This window comes from Sturnira hondurensis, unplaced genomic scaffold, assembly GCF_014824575.4.
Source record: "Sturnira hondurensis isolate 20B ecotype Veracruz unplaced genomic scaffold, ASM1482457v3 Scaffold0021143, whole genome shotgun sequence".
Lineage (NCBI taxonomy): Eukaryota > Metazoa > Chordata > Mammalia > Chiroptera > Phyllostomidae > Sturnira > Sturnira hondurensis.
In genome coordinates, this window is record NW_028093774.1 from 27,642,277 (window position 1) to 27,662,219 (window position 19,943).

Sequence of the window (19,943 nt, forward strand, 5' to 3'; positions counted from 1 at the left end):
ATAAGTAAATGAAGAATGAAGAAAGTGCACTTTTTTTTTCAACAGAAAGGATTTGACTAAATAAAAGAAATTTTGTCTCTACATGTTGCAAGATACTGCAACATGGATTACAAGAAAGTTCTATTACCTTCTAATAGCTATTTCTAAGTTTTATTTATTGATTTTAGAGAGGAAAGAAGGGAGGAAGAGGAGGGGAGAGAAAGAGAAAAGGAAACATTAGTTTGATGTTCTACTTATTTATTCATTCATTGTTGCTTCTTGTATGCACCCTGACCAAAGATTGAAGCCCCAGTCTTGGCCCATCAGACAACACTCGAACCAACTGAGCTACCCAGCCAGGGCTGGTAGCTATTCTTAAAGTATCGCAGGAAATCTTATAGAACTTACGTCCACATTGCTGAATAATAGAAGAAATCCAATTAACTTTTTATTCCTTATATAGGAATATTCTTCATTTCAAAAATAAGAGCCTAATAAAATCATCCATGCAGCTCTTTAACTTTTAATAATCTGTTTGCCTCTAAGACAAAATACTTGATTAGTTTTCCTCCACAACTCCTCCCAGCTCCTCCCAGATATGTGACTGCGGGAAACAAATTTTTCTCACCAAATGGAGTGAAACTAAATCTAGTACTTAAAATCTGAACTTTTCTGGAAAGTCTAAGATACATGGATACCATACTTACAGAGATATTTACTTAAACTCTGGCTTATAGTTATGATTCCTCATGATCTTGTACCTAAAGTGTCCTTGGCTACACATCACAACTGATGTTCACCAAGATGCCAAAATTCCGATTGGTCGGGGGCCTATTTTGATTATCCGAGACCATGTAATAGTGTTTTGAAAATTCAGAGACAATCGTTGTCTTCTGTGAGCTCAGCTTGGTAACAAGGGGGCTGAGTGAAGCTCTGGTAGAGTCGCACACAGATAATTTTGATTTTGTGGTAGGAAAATGTGTATCCTTCTTTCACTGTCTTCCAACGGCCACTTCCCATTTTGCTCACCAAAGGACCTAGGATAAATTTTACATTCATCACATCTAGAACTCCAGTAGCACAGGCAGGTGAAGTAAGACAAATTTTTACAGGTAAAAACTAACTTGGATGTATATTTTTAAAAATGGTTCTAGGCTTATGTCAGTAGTGCTCTAACAGAGTAGCGTGGACCATTCAATGCCTTGAAGTCCCTCCTGTATTTGTGACTCATAATTTTGCACATATACAATTCTAAAAACACCAAACTGCTAGGTATAGATGCTCATTAAATTGTTTTATACAACAGATACTACTTTTTATGGTCAAAATGAAAATTGAATAGAGTGTATCAGATTTCCTCTGTTACACCTATAATCCTTTCCAACTGCTAGAATCATCTTCCAATGCTTTCTAGACTCAGAGCAGCACAAGTTTCTGTCCCCGTTTAGATTCCCCAGCCTCTTGGGCAGTCAGATAGAGCCATGTTCCAACTATGGGAGGTGGACAGAAGTGTGTGTATCACTCCCAAGTCTGATCAAAGGTGCCTGTGTGAGAACCTCCAGCGCTTTCTTCCCCTGCTTGGTGATCTTGGAGGCTAAATATTCTAGGTGGTCTCACTGAGAGATAAAGATAGGTACCCTGGATTCCTGAACATCCACTAGAAGGAGAGCCACCCTACAGGCATTGGACTATGACACGTGCAAGGAATAAACCTTTTATTGCAATAATCCACCGGTGTTAATTAACCAACTACACTGATAAGAGGATAATGGAGGGCAAAAGTCTAGCCTCTCATGTAGTTACCAAACCACGTGCCTTGGCACAATCTTTTGCCAAAATGGGTGCCCTCATCTGCATTCCCTGAGAGGAGGTACCTTTGGTAATTCACAACACAGATGCTACGTGAACTAGCAGTAGCCCTATACCTCCTCTCCATTGATTACTCTGTCTCCACTTTCTTCCCTTCACAATCACTATATAAAGAGCTGCCAGATTAATATTACTAAGGCACAACCCTGATCACATCATTTCCTGCTTAGAAACCCTCAGAGAGACCCCACTACTTCATGGATTAACCCCAAGATCCTTAGCAGTCTCCAAGACCCTCTACAATTCATTGAACAAATCCTCCTATGCATCCCAATCACTACCTTTGTCTTCTCACCTCCATGTTCTCCAGGTTGGAAGCTAGCATGGCATGAAGCCAGGAGCTCCCTCAGCCAGATGCCATATAGCAGGTGCATTCCATCTCGTATCCAGCATTCATCAACCTAGCTTATGGAACCTCCACCTTCATTTACTCCAATAATTTCCATAGTATTGAATTTCTTCAAGTCCTCCAGCCTTCTGGAGTCACTTTTACCTCTAATAGATAAATTAAAAGGCTCAACTTTCATCCTATATATTTTAAGGGCACTTCCATCTGGTTTATTTGGGGGGAATAAGGGGGTTTATCTCCCAGTTGTTCTTGAGTTAATTCACTCTATAGTCTGTTCCTCCATTCTGTCTCTGCAGCACAGCAAGAATTCACCTGTGTTCCTACCCCTGGGTGGATCCTACTTTTGTGCAGGGTGTCAATAACAAGTCATCTTGCCACAAAGAAACCAAGAGGTGAGAGAAAGACAATACATAATACATCTACTCCTACTGTGTAGTGACTCGGATTAGATGGTAAAACATAGAATGTCCAAATAAATTAGACTTTCAGATAAACAGTAAATCATTTTTAGTGTAAGTATGTCCTATACTGCATAAGACACAATTATGCCAAAAAATGGTTTGTTGTTTGTCTGAAAGTCAAATTCAAATGGGCATCCTGCGTTTTTACTTCCTACCTAGGCACCACTAGTAGTGGCCTCCTTTTGTTAAATCCTTGACCTTTGGCTCAGATTGGGGGTGAAAGCAGGACTCTTCCTGCCAATTTGATCCACTAAAATCACTGCTTTTAACTAACATTTCCCTCCTCAACAGCAATGTTTTCCTTCCTATTGCTCATGTGTTATAGTAATTTTTACACGATAATATCTCTCATATGACAAAAATAAGTTTCTTGAAGTCAGGAACCTTAATCTTCGTATACTTTTATTGGTTGGCTGGATCTTAGAGGCAACCTTCTGGTATTATCTACTTGCTACATTGGCATTTCAAGAATTCAAAACCAGCAACAGAGCCAGAAATTTTAAAGCAGATAACAGAATTAGAAGAAAGTGTCTTGGGCATAAATAATTGCAAATCCTAGCAGTTTTTCTGACTTACATAATGAGCCATGGATTTTTCATCTTGGATTTGGGCATATGTTTCCAAATATCTCCCCATGTTTTCCAGGAAATACTTGGCTGGATTTTACCTGAGGGGCATCAGACACTCATAGGAACACAGATTATGGCTAAAAGTCATTCTTTTAAGATAGCTTGCCAAAGCTGTAACTCTCCCTAAAACATAAAAGGTAGCCTCACCTTTAACAGGAAGCTAAACAACAAAACAAACAAACAAGCAAAATAAAAACAAAGACACTGAAATAGAGAACAGGGGGACAGTGACCAGAGGGGAAAGGGGAGGGAATTTCAGGAGAAAAGGGGAAGGATTCACAAGAACAAGTATAAAGGACACATGGACAAAAACTAAGGGGGGTGGAAATGGGAGAGAGGTGGGGAGCACTGCGGGTGGGGGGCGGGGGGTGGGCTGGGATGCGAGTAAAAGACAGAAAACTGTACTTGAACAATAATTAAATTTAAAAAAATAAAAAATAAAAAAAGGTGGTGTCTCCACTTGGTCTGTTTTATTTCACTCTCTTTCAAACATTTACACATTTACACATTTCCTGTAGCACTGGAAAGTAGCATACTGGCCACAAGTTAAAACCTTGTGAATCACACAGCCTTGCTATCTAGCTCCTGCACCCTTTAGTTTCTTGGTAGCTTCTCTGGCAGCCAGAAGGATGAATGGGACAAAATAAGGGTTAATTAAATACCATAAAATGTATATAAAATCATTAGAAACAAATAGCCTTGTTCTCTCTCTCAAGCACCAAGCAAGCACTATCCTCCCAATGCCAGTCACTTACATTTTTAGCATGATGATTCTTTTCACAAGGAACAGGGAATTAAACAGCCACAGAGGTGCATAGCTCTGTACTTTGCTGGAGAAATAGTAGAAAGAGCGGGTATGGTCTGCCTCCCTTAAACATATAATGTGGAGATGGGGACATTTTCTGCTTTGTTGAAATCTAACCCTTTAAGACAACTTCAGTTACTTCACTGAAAAAAAAGTATATATACATAGTCATATCTATATATACATATCTGTCAATGGCAGCATTTAGAAAACCAACATATGCACATGGCTTTAAAAATTCAAAGGGAATATAAAAGGGCATAAAGGGAAAAGTCTCTCTTCCACACTGTCCCCTAGTCCTCCTTTCCTGAAGCACCAGTGTTACCAGCTTGTACATCTTTCTAGATGTATTCTCCAAATATACAAGTGTGTATGTATATATGGCCTTGAAACAGATTTTATTGACAAAGAATATATGTAAGATATAATGTGCTATTATGCACATTAAATCTATGAAATTCTTTGTATTGTGTAATATATAAAAATATTAAAACTATAAAAGTGTAAAGTTATAGTGACCTTCTTTTCTTCATCTAACACTATATCTTTGAAAGCATTCCATATTAGCACATACCACTCTACTTCAGTTTTGTTGACCGATATATAACATTCCATTATATGACTGTACCACTAACCAATGCCTGCCCACCCCCCCAAAAAAAAGTTTTTTTTTTTCAACATTTGCTACAGTGGAAGCTTGTAAATTAGTTTTTTCTGTTAGGAAAGTGATTTTAAGTACCACTGAGATATTCAACAGATATTTACTAAACACTTAACCATGTCCATTGCACAATGCCTGGGCCCTGTAAACAATAAAGAAACTAAGAATATTCCTTTCTTAAAATTGTTTGGTCATTTTACATGTGTGTGCTATGGGATTTGTGTTGATCCTCCCAAATTCATAACTAAAGACTCCTTCATCTATTAAAACACAAATCTTCTCTTCTAAATTTACTTGACTATGGCGAAACGGGAGTTCCATAGTTCTGGATCTTTAAAGTATCACTTTGAAGACTATATATCAGTTATCTCTGCAAAGATACACCTGCACTTAATTCTAGAATGACAAAGTTTTAGAGCCAGAAAAGAAACTAATGATCATATAGGCCAACTTAATTTTATAGATGAAGAATGTACAGCTAAGAAGAGGATAAATGACTGGACCATGCTCATACTTGATCTTATTTTCCTAATATAAAATTGTTTCAGCATACCTCCCATGTCCCACTGAAAAATCAAAACTGTGATTTTAACTTGTGGCCATGCTGAAATAACAGGGACTTAATTTACCCCTTACCTTAAACAAATGAAAAACAGACAAAAATGTATAAACAACTATTTTCAGTTATCGGATAAAATGCAGCACAAAACAGTGATCTCTGAACGAATGAAAACAAATAAAGTGACCCCATAATCTCCCCAGTTTACTTCCTGGAGAGATTTCAGGCTGTAGCACAGACAAGAGAACCCCAACAAAGCCTGGCAGTTTCTCGAGCTGAAGAGATAGAGTTAATTCAGATTGGCTAAGGCAGCCAGAATTTGTAGGTTAGATTACCAAGGAGGAGAAAGCTGGAGAGAGGGAGAAGGGAAGGGAAAGAGATAGAAAGAGGAAGATAGAGAAGTAGATCATTTTCTGGAGATCTGCAGGGGCTGACTACTGATCAGCACACATGTTTGAGAAAATTACCTGCACCCAGGGAGAGAAACACCTGCAAGGAGCAATTACTGGCATTCACACAGGGCTGGAAATAGTTCGTATTCCCAACAGCCCGAATGGAAAAACTTTCTAACACATTGGGCATCCAGTTGAATACTCAGAAAGGCATTGCCTCATAATCAGGCCAAATTAGCCCTTAAGGCTGTTCTACTCTGGCTTATTCCAGTTTAAATGCAAGTTTCAAAAGGATCAAAACTGTTTCCAACCACTTTAACTGTGTCCCAGAACATAACTCAAAAATATTTCATGGAAACCATTCTCCCACCACCAAAACAAACAAACAAACAACCAAAAAAAAAAAAACCCCTCAGCATCCAGCAATGTGAAATTCCCAATGCCTGGAATGCAGTTTTTTTTACTGGTACTTTTTTTAGCCAGCCATGCAAATTGAAGCAGGAAAATACAACCCAACTCATAATGAGAAAAACTAGATCAATCAATAAACAGATCCAGATATGACATAGGTGATACAATTAGTACACAAAGACATTAAAACAGCTATTATAACTAAGCTCCATATGCTCAAGAAAGTAGAGGAAGGAGTGAGCAAGGAGAAAAAAAGCTATAAAAAATAAAGTTGAAATTCTTAAAATAAAAAATACAATATTTGAGATGAAAACTCAGAACTGCTCTGGGAATTAGAATTGTTGCCATTATTTCTATTATTATCAATACCACAAATAAAAATAATATTTTTATTGTGTCTAAAAATACTCCTTTATATAAAAATCTCAAAGCCGCATACCAATATGCCTTAAAACCAACAATGTAGAATGGTCTTTGCATAGTAAAAATATGTTAGCTGCCCTTGCTATTGGTGTTTATAAAGAATAGAAGAACACAGCCTTTACTCTATGCAAAACATGTTAAGCCAAACATAACTTCTATTCAGAAGAGTTAAAGTCCAATGACGATGATAAATTAGGCTCTATGACTTCATTTTGAAGCTTGTTGCATGCATAAATTAGAGGAAAAATTATATCCACAACTTAGAACATGGACTAAAGCTAGAGATTTTTGGACCCTTGCCTGGATTAATGACAGTATTTCCAAAAATTTGTTGGTGAGCTGCAGTTTGAGGTATCCAACCTAAGAAAAGTAAGTCAGAAGGAGAAAGCTCATACAAGAAGCCAAAGTAGGACCCTAAAAGGAACTCTTATGCAGAGTAGGAATGTAAAAATTGTGAGAACTGTGGTTTACAAGTATATATGAATCTCCTTGGCAGAGGTTGAGAAAGAGATAACACGAAAATGCAATTAAATTCAACCAACAGTTATTGAGTGGCTGTTACCTACAAGACACTGTACCAAATGATGTACTACCCCTTTCCTCCAGCAGCACAAAATATAATGCAGGAGATGAATGCAGATACACAAATAATTGTATCATAAGTCAGACTGATACCTGCAATAATATAGACATAACAACAGCTAAGGGAGCATAGAGGAGTGAAATAATAACTGGATCTTGGGATAGGAAAATGAGGGAAGACTCCATATAAAAGGTGACATCTGAACTGTTTCCTAAAAGACGCAAGGGATTGTACTATATATAAATGGGGATTACGTGGTTATTCACCATTTAATATTCCCCTTTCTATACCACAATTCATTCTCTGCCTTTCTCTGCCCTGTTTTGTAATCCACCTCATTTGACCATCTTTGGTGGTTGGCTGGCTTCTAGTGGAGTTTGGTTCACAAAGACACTTGCTGGTGATTAGAGGGCAGGAGGAGAGAGAGTTTTGGATGTTTATTCACTGTCCCCTCTCTGCTTCAGCACTGTGTCTGCAGCCATCCTGCCTAAAGCTGCTACCAATGGCCCTAGTCCTCCACCCCATGGCCCCAGCTGTCAATGAGGTGTGGTAGACTATTTCATGCCCTTGGCCCCTCAAGCCTAGTAACAGTATGAGCTTCTCACTCTGCTAATCTCTGTTGCCTCGATCACTCTCATGGCTTCCCTTTACCCTGATTGTGCTGTATCTCTTCATCTGAACCACCTGAGTTGAACCCAGTTCTAGACAGAGAGTATAGTATAAGTAAAACAGAAAAGGAATACAGATTCACACCTAAATTATGGGGAACATCATGGAGTAAAAACTGGAGCCAGATTGTGGGCTTTTCTAAAGAGTTTGGACTTTATCCTTAGGTAAGAGTAATACAATAATTGTTATTGAGTGGACACAATCAAATCTGTGTTCCACAAAGATCTTCCTATTAGCATGTGGAGGATGAAATGAAGAGGGGAAAGACTGAAAGCAGGGAGGCCACGTAAGAAGTCATTGCAATAAGGCCCTAAAACAAGGCATTGGATGGTGGTGGGGAGAATGGGTTTGAAATTGGTTAGCAATAAAATATATACAGCATGGTAAATAGTAAATTGAGGGGCAAAGCAGAAGAGATTTGAATGGATAACTTTTATCGCTTCTCGGCCTTTTGGCTAAGATCAAGTGTTGAATGGATAACTTTTAGGTCCCTAACTTGGGAGAATGGGAGAATGGAAGCCCTATAAACATAGAGGAAGAGGTTCTTAGAGTTGGGAATATGAGTTTGATTCAGACCAACTAGAAAGTGAAGTGCTGTGGAGCACTCAAGCTGAGATGCTCAGCAAAGAGCTGGAAATTTGGGGATATATGTCAGGAATAATGCAAGAACTGAAGATAAAAGTAGATCCTAGAGCTATGTTTCTCAGTCCGGGCTATACTTGAGAATCGTCTGTGGAGCATTTAAATAACAAACACTAGGGCCCAACCTGAGATCAATTAAATCCAACTTCTAAATTGGATCAAAATCATATTTAATTGGTATGTGCTTAATCAGATTTAATCTGGGTTTGTATTTTGCAAGAGTTCCTCAGTTAATTCCTATATGCATCCAGGCTGAGAAACATTGATCCAGCGCAAACAGAAGCAACTAAGAATGGGCACTTGAGGAACCAGCATTTAAGGGACAGATGTGGGGAAGGATAAAGGGTGGCAGATAAACATAAAGGCAGTCAGAAGAGTTTATCAGGAGAGTGCATAAGCACATCACATGTCATGGAGGTTGAAGAGGAATGAGAAGAGGCCAGTGGATTTGGTAAATAGGAGCCATCACTGATTTGGGGGAAAGCAGTTTGAGCAGCTGGAGAGGTCATGTTGCAATAGGCAAGGGGTAGATTTTCAATGAGGGCGTGGAGGGACAGGGTGTAACCTACTCTTTTAAGAAGCTTGGCACAATAGGCAGGAGAAAACAGCCAGTAACTTAAGAAGAAAGAAGGTTGAGAGAAAGTGTTGGACTATGAGATGGAGCACGTTGATTGACTAAGGTAAGGGAACACTAGAGTGGGAGAGAATGAAGACACACAGTAGAGAAGGGGTTCCTGGCAGAGTGAGGCCCAGATAAGAGACTGGAGGAGTTAGCATCAAGATTATCAGTGCAGTCAGACCAGGAAAGGAATACTAAACAGATGAGCCTTAAGTTAAGAAAAGTTGAGAGAGTTCAAGACATTATTTTCATAATGAGATGGGTGGTATGGGTAACTGCTAAGAGCAAAGAAGGTAAAAGGGAGAGGAAAAGGGGACAGAAAACACTTAGTGAGAGCTTTCCATGTGCCAGGCACCATGCTGAAATTCTCCCAATTTACCTACTCAGTAACTAAATGTGCTTTTGAAGGACAAATGTCAGGTGGGATAGGAAGTGAAAATTAGGTGTGTTCTGCCCAAGTTCAGCCATTTAGTCACTTTGCCTCTCTGGTACCATTACTAATTAATGGCCCATAGAAGCTTGGCCTACAATGTGTTTTAAGTTAAATGCTCATTTCTAGCTGAATGGGGAACAATTTCAGTTATGATAATATTTCCTTGGTTTAGAGGGAAAAGCTGTAGAAGAACATGTAAGAGGAAAAGCCTATTATTGAGAATGCTCCATTAGTGAAGGCAGAGAAATGGGGTTCCAAAAAGATAATGCTTAAGGTCCGAGTTAATAGCAACCAATAAACATTTAGGGAATGGAACTAATCTCTATATATTCAAGTTCCTGTTTTAAATGTAAAACATGTACCTTTAGATTACAAATTTACCAAGGGTTAGGGCTGTGCCACCTCCTTCTACAACAGCTGGCCAATTGTGTGAGCTCAGTGGGTACCAACTGAGGATCAAGCCACCTGACATTGCCAGACCCTCCCATTACTATCCATGCCGTGTGGTCCAGACCAATAGGCTGCACGCTGGCTGGCTTCCAGTTTTCCAGATGTCAATGGAGCCTCTACATGGGGTGTGAAAGGCTATCCTTTTCTCTTGGAAACACTTTCCAAAAATGAGATCAGTAAATTCAGAATACCTACCTAGTATTGCATTCATTGACATCCCAGTGAACCAAGTTGTGGAGTGGGTACTGCTGCAAGCAAAGACAGGAAATTTGACCAGCCTGCCTGGAACGAGCCTCGGAGGAGCCTAGAGAATAATCCTTCAGCTGCCAGAAAGCCAGTGGAAGTGGAGGTGGGGATGAGGTTGCAGAAGGCTGGGAATGGCTAGGATGAAGTTAGGATATAGCACTCCTACATGGTTCTCCACAGCTTGAATACTGAGCCACTATAAACTCTTTCCAAAGCCACACTTGGACATCGCTATAGGCTGCTAATCCCTGCCTTAAAAGACTACTTTATTCCATGCCTATTCCATTTATTATATCTAGCCTGCTTACAAAAAACATATTTGGGATGATTAGGCCTTTCTCTCTATACTTTATTTTTTATTTTTTATCCTCATCTGAGGACATTTTTTTCATTGTTTTTGGAGAGAGAGGAAGAGAAAGAGAGAAAAACGTCAGGTGAGAGACAAGCATCACTTGGTTGCCTTCTTGTATGTACCCTGACTGGGGATCGAGCCTGCAGTCTGGGTATGTGCCCCGACCAGGAATCGAACCCATGACCTTTCAGTCTATGGGACTACCCTCCAATCAACTGAGCCACACTGGCCAGGGCAGGCCTTTCTCTCTTGAACTCAGAGCAGCATGTAGCTTTTAAGTTCTGTGAAGACTGGATCCTGGTTTAACTTCACTCACCTCTATGATTCCGACTCCAAACTCAGGGCTGGTACGTAAAGTCATGAGAGCTCACTAGATAGCTATTGAATATTTGAACTTTGCTTATATGATTCTGTTTTCTTGTGCTTCTATGTATTATTTGCTTAAAAACTTCTTGTAAAGTGTTTTTCAAAGCACTACTCTATTTTTTCATAGTTCTTTATATGGAACAGTCAAAGGAAAATGTTGATGCTGTTAGAGTCACTATGTAGACACACATTTCATTTGCCTACTTCTCCTGTGGACTTAGTTTGCTCTAGTCCTGGAAATGTTCTCACATAGATGCACTAGGGGAGTATTATTCTTAAACCTCAGGGTTTTCTGTCCTGCTTCCTAAATAAATAGCTTTCAAGTGAAATTGTTATGGCTAGAGGACCTTCAAGGGTTATATCTTCTGACATTTACTTAATGTATTTCTTTAGGGGAGTCTCCATTTCACTCTTCGAGTCTGTTCTCTATTACATCCTGGGCAGGTAGATACAAGACACACATTCTCATTTCTACTCCATTTTAAAAGGTCAAAATAATGACAAAATCAGAAATAGAACCCACATTTTTGGCTTCATTGCAGATTTCATCCTTTTTCATCTTTATCCACTAGGCCCCTGTTACTGGTGGCTGGGACTACAGGCAACTAGCTTGAAATAAACATCAGTTCTTTCTCATTCTCTTCCTTAGCAGCCCACCTTCTTAATTCATGATTATACTGGCTCAGTAGCATGACTCCCAAACTATAATAACAAGAACAGTAAACTTAATTTTATATAGGCTCTTTCACACAGCTCCATTACAAAATGCTTTGCCAACTTAAGAGTTGTAGAATTACAGAGCAGCGGCGCTGAATTAAATAATAAGTAACAGCTGATACTAATAATTAGCTTAATTTATAGTCTAGTGGAACTGTCACACTGAGGCAGCTTTCCCTCCGCCCCTCATCTCCCTGTGTCTTTTCTTCCCCCTCCCTCCTCCTTCGGCAACAGCAACCAAGGGAAGTGCTGAAATTGTCGGATCAGTCAACATAAAGTCAAGCCTCTTCTTCCTTTACTCTGTAGGTTTATGACCTTATTATTTTCAAACTTTTTGGAGTTGCATCACCCCATTATTGTTTCATTTCACAACTGCTTCTCCTGATGCCATGCACTTTGTGGGAGGGGTGCACTAGCACAGATTGAAATCTCTTGAGAATTTGCAACAACCTCAGAAAGCCTTTTGCTTTTTGCAAAAGCAAGGATGGCAATTACTGCTCTACATGGTAACCTTGTAAAGAGGATTCTCTTTTCCATTTAAACCAAGGGACTAAAATTCACACACATCAGCCATCATACTAGGAATGACTGTTTTTTCAGCGTCTGTGCAGGGTAGCTTTCCATGGACACTCCAACCGCACTGGTAGTTGGAAAGAATTCAAGAATGTTTTATATAAACCTGATCTAAATATTCATGCAGCTTAGATTTAACACAGAATGCCCATTTTAACCACATTTATTCATCACCTATCTACTGACCTTTAGGCTCTAAGATCTGAAGCAGGTATATGGATTTTCCTACAATCAAAATAATGTAACTTGGTGACCAAACTCTCCAGGGCCACCAAAGCTATAAGATATAGCCTTCTATAAGATATATTCTTGGCACCAGAAGAAATTAGGACTCGGAGGCTTTTTATATCAATATTTCTGCTGCAGCACGAGGGGCATCTGTCAGTGTCCTCTATGCTCTCATAAAATTGTCAACTTACCTGAATGAAAGCTATCTCAACACTCTGGGCTGGGGAGGAAGCTCGGAGCAGGAAGCAGCACTAACATTTTACCCACCTTTTATTATTGCACAGAAAGTGACTAACTGACCATTTATTACTAGGTTAAGACCTAAAAACAATTAAAATGAACATAAATATCTAATATTGCCAGACTCTTCCGGACTACCCGAGAGTAACTGACATATCCATCTTTCTCCCCCTCACATGAAACTGTGTAGGAACTAACCTCTCTCTCTAATTCCTCCCTGCCTGGAGGTAACATCCAGGCCCAGGTCAGAGCCCCGTCAAGCTTGGAGCTGTCTTTTTGTCAGGGGAAGAGGTGTCCTGGTTTTCCTGAAGATGAGCTTGTCCACTGTTAACCCAAAAATAAAAGGCCAAAGTGAGAGGTAATAAGCCTTTATCTGAGATTCATGAAAAAAAAAAAGCTCTTCTGGAAGCACTGATTCAGACAGAAACCTAAATAGTGCCCCGATTAGAGGTGGAGGCAAAGGGAATTTATGAGAAAGGGAGAGGAAACAATAACATGAATGGAAGGAAGGAATTTCTATGGGTGCAGATAAGCTAGCATAGTGATGTTAATTCTAAAGAAAGTCTTTAATATTCAGTCCCTAGTCATAATAGTTGTTTTCAATACAATGCTGCTTTAGGCAGAGTCCAAAGGTTATTTTGCCCAGTTTTGAGGTGTAAGAGAAGCAACATACTTCCTCTGGGATGGCAGCTCTGACTCTATTTTAAAGCAGCTCTCTTTATGTCATTTTTCACATCACTATAAAAGAAAATCAACCCTGGCTGGTGTGGCTCAGTGGACTGAGCCACAGACTGAGCACCAGACTGTGCTCAGTGGACTGAGCACCAGACTGTGAAGCAAAGAGTTGCTGGTTTGATTCCCAGTCAGGGCACATGCCTGGGTTGCAGGCCAGGTCCCCAAGATGGGGCATGTGAGAGTCAACCACACATTGACGTTTTTCTCTCTCCCTTTCCCTCTCTCTAAAAATAAATATATAATTTTTTTTAAAAAAAGAAAGAAAATCAGTACTCTTTAACTGGGAACTGAACCAAGACAGATTTCCAGTTCTTGCTTCTTGCCACCATATATTCTTCCTGATTTCGTTTGGCTGATACCACCACCCAAACAGAAGGCTTGCTAACAACTGTCCTACTGATCCAACCGCCGTGCAATATCTGCTACAGGAGCAATTCATTTCAAAAAACCATGTTTGGCAAATAGAACAGGAAATTTCCTTCTGCTGAAAGTTCTCGGGTTTTCCCCTTTGCTTTCCCAGAATGAATACAGGCCCTTTAGATTTTTAAACTCAAAGACGGTTTAAATCTCTAAGAGTCAATGTCTGACAAACATGAATTTAAATACCAGTGGCACTAGTTATTTACTACAAGGCTGTCTGAACCTGTTTCATCATCTGTAAAAGGGTCCAAGTCCAGTGAGGGCTGTGGGTATTCTGCCCCATTTTTGCCATCCACTTCTCCTCCTTGACTATGGTGATTATCAGCTTGAATTTATTGCTTACAATATTTACTATATGTACCAACTCGCTCAGTCATGACACTATGAGTTGGTAGAAAATACAATAATTTTTTGGAAGTAATCAGATTTGTTTTGAAATTTCCTGGGCTCATTATGGAGAGAATGTCCAAGGAACTAGGCAAAGTCCAGGAAAGACTCCTCAGTCCTCAATCCGCCCTGAGTCTTGGGATCCCTCACCTTCCATTTTAACCAACGATCCTGGGTGATTATTTATTGGTGACAGAAGAGCTTTTGTAAACCAATTACCAGGAACAAACAGCACTTATTGTAAAGCAATAAACAACAGTAAACCCTGCCTTTATCTAAATTCATCGTTCTGAGCCACAGACCTACAGGGAATGGTTAGGTTATAACTCACAGTTGGTTAAGATTGAAGATTTATATGCTCTACCTAGCCCAGCGTTCCTTGGGGAGCCAACAGTACGAAGTCTGGAAGGCTCAGTAACTCACATCAGGGTCACCTCTGGTCTTTCACTGGGGACAGGGCAGAAAAGGGAGAAGAAGAGAAAATCCCAGGTTTATTCAAACACCTTTGACCCAGGACATTTGAGTATGCAACACATTAGAGGCAACTTTTCTCCTCCAGGTATATTGGCCAATAAAATAAATGGAAAAGTCATTGTTGTCCAGTTAAACATGGCAGATTAAACCACCACATTTATCTCTATTCTCACAAAACTAATTCAGCAAAGGAATTTTTTTAATGATGTGGATGAAAAATGGACACTATAACACATCCAACCAAAAGTTATCTCACAGGGTGATTTGATCATAAATTTATAACCTGGCCCTGACTGGTGTGGCCCATTGGGGTGGGCATTGTCCTGCTAACCACAAGGCCACAAGTTCAATTCCCAGCACAGGCCTGGGTTGCAGGCCAGGTCCCTGTTTGAGGGGTATGTGAGAGGCCATCAGTGTTTCTCTTACTGATACAGAGAGATCTGATCAGATCACCGAGGAGAAGAAGGGAGGGGCCATAGGAGGAATTTGTCAAGGCAACAAGATAAACTGTCTAGGACTGGATTGGCTGAGAGGCTATATGCCTGCAGGACGTATGGAATTATGAGCTAGAGGATTTGAAGTAAAGTAAGGGATCTCGGGCTCTCTCTTGGTCTCTCTTCCTCAAGGATGCCTGGATGGTCATGCTGCAGCTGCCTGCATTTCTCAAAAGACAGCATTTTGGATGGGAAGGATCTCTGGGCACAGTCTAGGATTGGGCTGGCCTAGGAGAGAGGGACAGGGTTATTCTTCTTTGGGTGTTCTGAAAGGGGGAAGCTCTGAGGCAGAAATCTGCCATTCTTCCAAAATTGTGTGCCTCTTGTATTTTATGTTATTTTGGTTTACGAACTAGCCCTATAGAAATAAGATATTTAAAAACAGGAGGAACCGATAGAACTCGGGTGTTGAATAGTTTAGCCATTGATAGGCTTAAGTGACGAATGCATGTGGAAAGCTGTTATTCCAAAAGTGAGAAGCCTTTGAACAAAGACTCCTTTCCTTTATGACCAAACCTTTGCCTCTGGAATTTTGCCTGGAGGGTGGTGGCGGGCAGCAGGACCCCCACCTCTGCTGTTCAGTAACATTACCACATCAATGTTTCTCTCTCTTTCTCCCTTCCTCTCTCTCTAAAAGTAAGTATCCCTGGCTGGTGTGGCTCAGTGGGTTAAGCACCTGCCTGGGAACAAAGGTCACTGGTTCGGTTCCCATCTAGGGCACATGGCTGGATTGTGGGCCAGGTTCCCAGTTGGGGCATGCCAGAGCCAACTGATTGATGTTCCTCTCCCTCCCTTCCGCACCCTAAAAATAAATACAATCTTTTTTTAAAGTGTAAAAAATAAATTCATAACCTGGCCAGTCATGATGGGCAGTCACGCCACAGGCCTATGACTGCCCGGTCTTTGCCTTCAGCGAGCCCTGCCCAGTGTTTCTGTACACCTAGGTTAACACTCCTCTTTATCAGACCCGTAGGAAATGTAACTACCTCATGACAACAGATGATTTTGTAAAGCGTCCTGTAATCCAGCCCCAGCCTTGCTTTCCCCTACTTTATAGTAATCTTCCTTACATTCCCTCCGTAATTCCAGTGTATGAAAGAAACGGCAAAACAGTCATTCGCTGAAGCAATTGAACTCTTGCTTCCCAGAAATGTCTTCCGTTTGGCTCAAGTACATTTTTAATAAAATTATATAGATTTCAGGTGTGCAATTCTATAATACACCATCCACATATTTTGTTTTGGGTTCACCACCCCAAATCAAGTCTCCTTCCTCAAATAAATTCTTAAATNGTAATCCAGCCCCAGCCTTGCTTTCCCCTACTTTATAGTAATCTTCCTTACATTCCCTCCGTAATTCCAGTGTATGAAAGAAACGGCAAAACAGTCATTCGCTGAAGCAATTGAACTCTTGCTTCCCAGAAATGTCTTCCGTTTGGCTCAAGTACATTTTTAATAAAATTATATAGATTTCAGGTGTGCAATTCTATAATACATCATCCACATATTTTGTTTTGTGTTCACCACCCCAAATCAAGTCTCCTTCCTCAAATAAATTCTTAAATAAAAATGCTGTACAGATTTGGACATTCTTATATCAACAATGACATAAACCCACAGAGACTAAAAGAATACTAGACAAAGACACAGTAAATGAAGAGAGATAAACAATATTCAGAGAAAGCTGAAACCTATGCCTTCAGGAGAAACAAGTCAACCTCAGAATCCCAGAAAGAATCAAGACACTGGGGGCTCTGGGTATTTCCAAAGGTTGGAGTGCTGGGCAGGCCTAGAGACAGGGGTCTCGCTGAAAATTTGTATAACACTCATTTACCTCACTTCTGTTCTCCCCCAAACTCTGGCTGGCAGGCAATCGCTCCTCCCCCGCTCCTCCAAATTATGTTCAAGACTGAGACACCAGATGCAGTTTGAAGAGAGATGGACAGACAGTGGCATCGAAGACAAGACAATCTGCACACTTGTCCCTTCCCATAGTTGGCTTGTGGCATATTAGCAGCTGGGCTTAGAGCCCCAAAGGGCAAACTGAAGGATTTTTCTCTGAAAAAACTGATAGGCCCAAGAAAAGAAAAACTGAGGTTCCACTAGTTGACGCTGATCCCACCAGAGTTTCCGGATTAACAAATAAAAATACATGCTCAGGTAGATTTCATCAGCTTAACAACAAACCACAACCTTCAGACCAACTCATGCTCAGGTGGATTTAAAGTTCAGATAAACAACCGATCATTTCTTACCATAAATATGTCCCATGAAATATTTGGGACACACTTACATTTAAAAGTTACTTACTGTTCATTTAAAATTTAAATTGAACTGGGCATCCTGAATTTTACCTGGCATCTCGACCCGCCACCCCAAATTCCTATTGTTTCTTATTGCCTCATGCTTATACAGGAGCACTTGTTTCTTTTTTACTTTTTAAAATGTGGCTACTAGAAATTATTTTTAGAATTTTTTAAAATTACACATGTGGCTCACATTTATTTTCACTGAACAGCACTGCTCTAAGGAGAGCTCTGTCCTTCCAAATCAGAGTGCAAGCTTTTGTTATGCAGAGTTTGGAAATAAGAAAAACAGGGTTGGAGTGGTGGGAAGGAAAGAGAAGGGGAATGAAGAAGAGCAATAAATGCATGGTCTGAGTGTTGAGGACAATTTGGGGGATTTGGTGGGTAAAAGTCACTGTCACATGCAGACTGAAGAGAGGAAAGGGAATTTGAGAGGAGTCCTCTGGGTTTTGAATCAGATCCCCTTTAGTGTCCTTTTAGAGATTTGTATCTCTAAAGATTGGAATGCAGGTTTAATTGCTTTTTGGCTCTTGGATTACCTTCTTGATTATGATTCTGAGAAACTGAGCCTCCTGAGGGCAACAGGGTTTCTTTTTCAGGTTACTTTAACCTTCTAATTTAATCCACAAAGCTCTTTAGGACTTTTCTTGCCATTGCTTCTCCCCATTCTTTCCACCCTTCCAACTGAGGCCCAGGACAACAAAATGAGGATCAGTTGGTTGTTCAGGGCTAGAAGGACCCCTTTAGATTCCCAACCCCACTGCATCCCACCCCATTTCCTGCCCCGTTAGACCTCACACAGTATTTCCATGGGCTTGACAGGTGATGGTGGTCAGATACTAATGCAGGTCTCTCATCCCATTGAGGCTTTTAGAATAAGGGAGGATGTGGGGCAGGGGCAGGGGTTGGAGGGGAGGGGATAGGAGGGGGTAGAGAGAAATAGAGATTTGCTCTTCCACTTATTTATGAATTCTTCAGTTAATTTTGGTATGTGCCCTGACTGGGTATCAAATCCATAACCGTGGCACATCGGGGAGGAGACTCTGGCTTGGAGAAGTCGAGAGATCCTGCAATCTCTTAGGGAGTAATTGCTCAAGGACACACAGCCTCCCTCCCTTCCCTTTCCCCTGCATTTCCTTTTCCAGTTCTCTCCAGCACATAGCTCTTCCTCTCCCCTCCCTTCCCCTTAAAGGGTCTGTATCCTTTGCACAACTATAGTGTGTGTATGGGGGCCAGTTGGCTACTTCTCCTGAGGGTATCGCATTTTAAGCCCTTAACTGGCTTTAGAATGAAAAAAACTGATTAAGAAGAATTTCAATCTCCGGTGTATAATTGGAAAGATCAGAATATATTGAGGGGTAATAGGTCTTTCCTGGGGTTCTAAAAGCATAACACATTGGTAAAATGCTTAATTTAATTGGATAAAGTAGACTTTTTCAGTATTCTATTCTGAGGAACCCTCAGTTCATTCGCCACTACTAACCAGAGTGATGCTTCAGAGCTGTGGCAGGCTAGATGCTGAGTACCGACTTCGGTGTGTCGTGACTTCCATCCTAGCAGTAACCTATAATAATGTCACGATCAGAGAATAAGACTTCCTAAGGACTTCTTTTCTCTGCAAAATGACACAGAGGCATTAAAGGAAAAGCTTGTTAACAGCTTTCCGGTGCTTGGTCTTTCCAAGGTTGGTTCACTCAAGTCTCACCTTAAATGTCACCTCCTCAGAGATGCCTTTCCTGGCGACCCAGTCTATAGCAGCAATTCCCCAGCCTCATTCACTCGCTACATAGCATGACAGTGTATCACTTTTTCGTTATATTTACCATTATCTGAACTTTTTTGTTTATTTATTAACTGTGTTTCCTGTGAGAAAAAAAGAACTCCACAGGTTAGGAATATTGCCTATCTTGTGCTCTCTTTAATGTTTGGCATGTGCCAGGCGCTCAATAATTACTTCTTCAGTGAACCCGAGAAGAAATGAGAGAGAGTAGAGTGAGCAAAGGAAAGAACGTGTCAGGCCTTAGGAGGGGAATCATGCCCCTCTTTGCTCTTTAGTGGGGCGGGGGAACTGCAAACACTCGGACACTCATCAGAACTTGCAGAATATTCTGGGGCCAAATGGGTATCACTTCATAAGGTATATAAATGTCTAATCACTGTGTTGTACACCCGACCAATATAATATTTATGTCAACTATAATTAACAATTTTAAATAATTTTTTCAATCATAAGGAAAAACTGACAAACAAAATAGAAACAGACGCGTGAACACATGGAACAGGCTGACAGCAGGCAGAGTGGAGAAGTAAGGGGGATACTGATGAAAGAAGGTGAAGGGATTAGCCAAAGAACATACATGCATAACTCATAGACACAGACAACAGTGCGGTGATGGTGTGAGGGAAGGGGACATGAGGGCTGGGTGGAGGGGGACAAAGAGAGATAGAATGGGGACATCTGTAATCATGTAT

The 19,943-nt window shown here is 40.5% G+C and overlaps 1 protein-coding gene across 1 annotated transcript in view; it reads right to left on the reverse strand.

Moving 5' to 3' along the window:
- FUT8 (fucosyltransferase 8) overlaps window positions 1–12,948 on the reverse strand; it is a 231,573-nt gene extending 218,625 nt beyond the window's left edge. The window contains exon 1 of the mRNA XM_037031173.1: window positions 12,855–12,948. The gene's annotated coding sequence lies outside the window, so the exon portion shown is untranslated. The remainder of the gene's footprint in view (window positions 1–12,854) is intronic.
- Window positions 12,949–19,943: the final 6,995 nt, after the last annotated feature.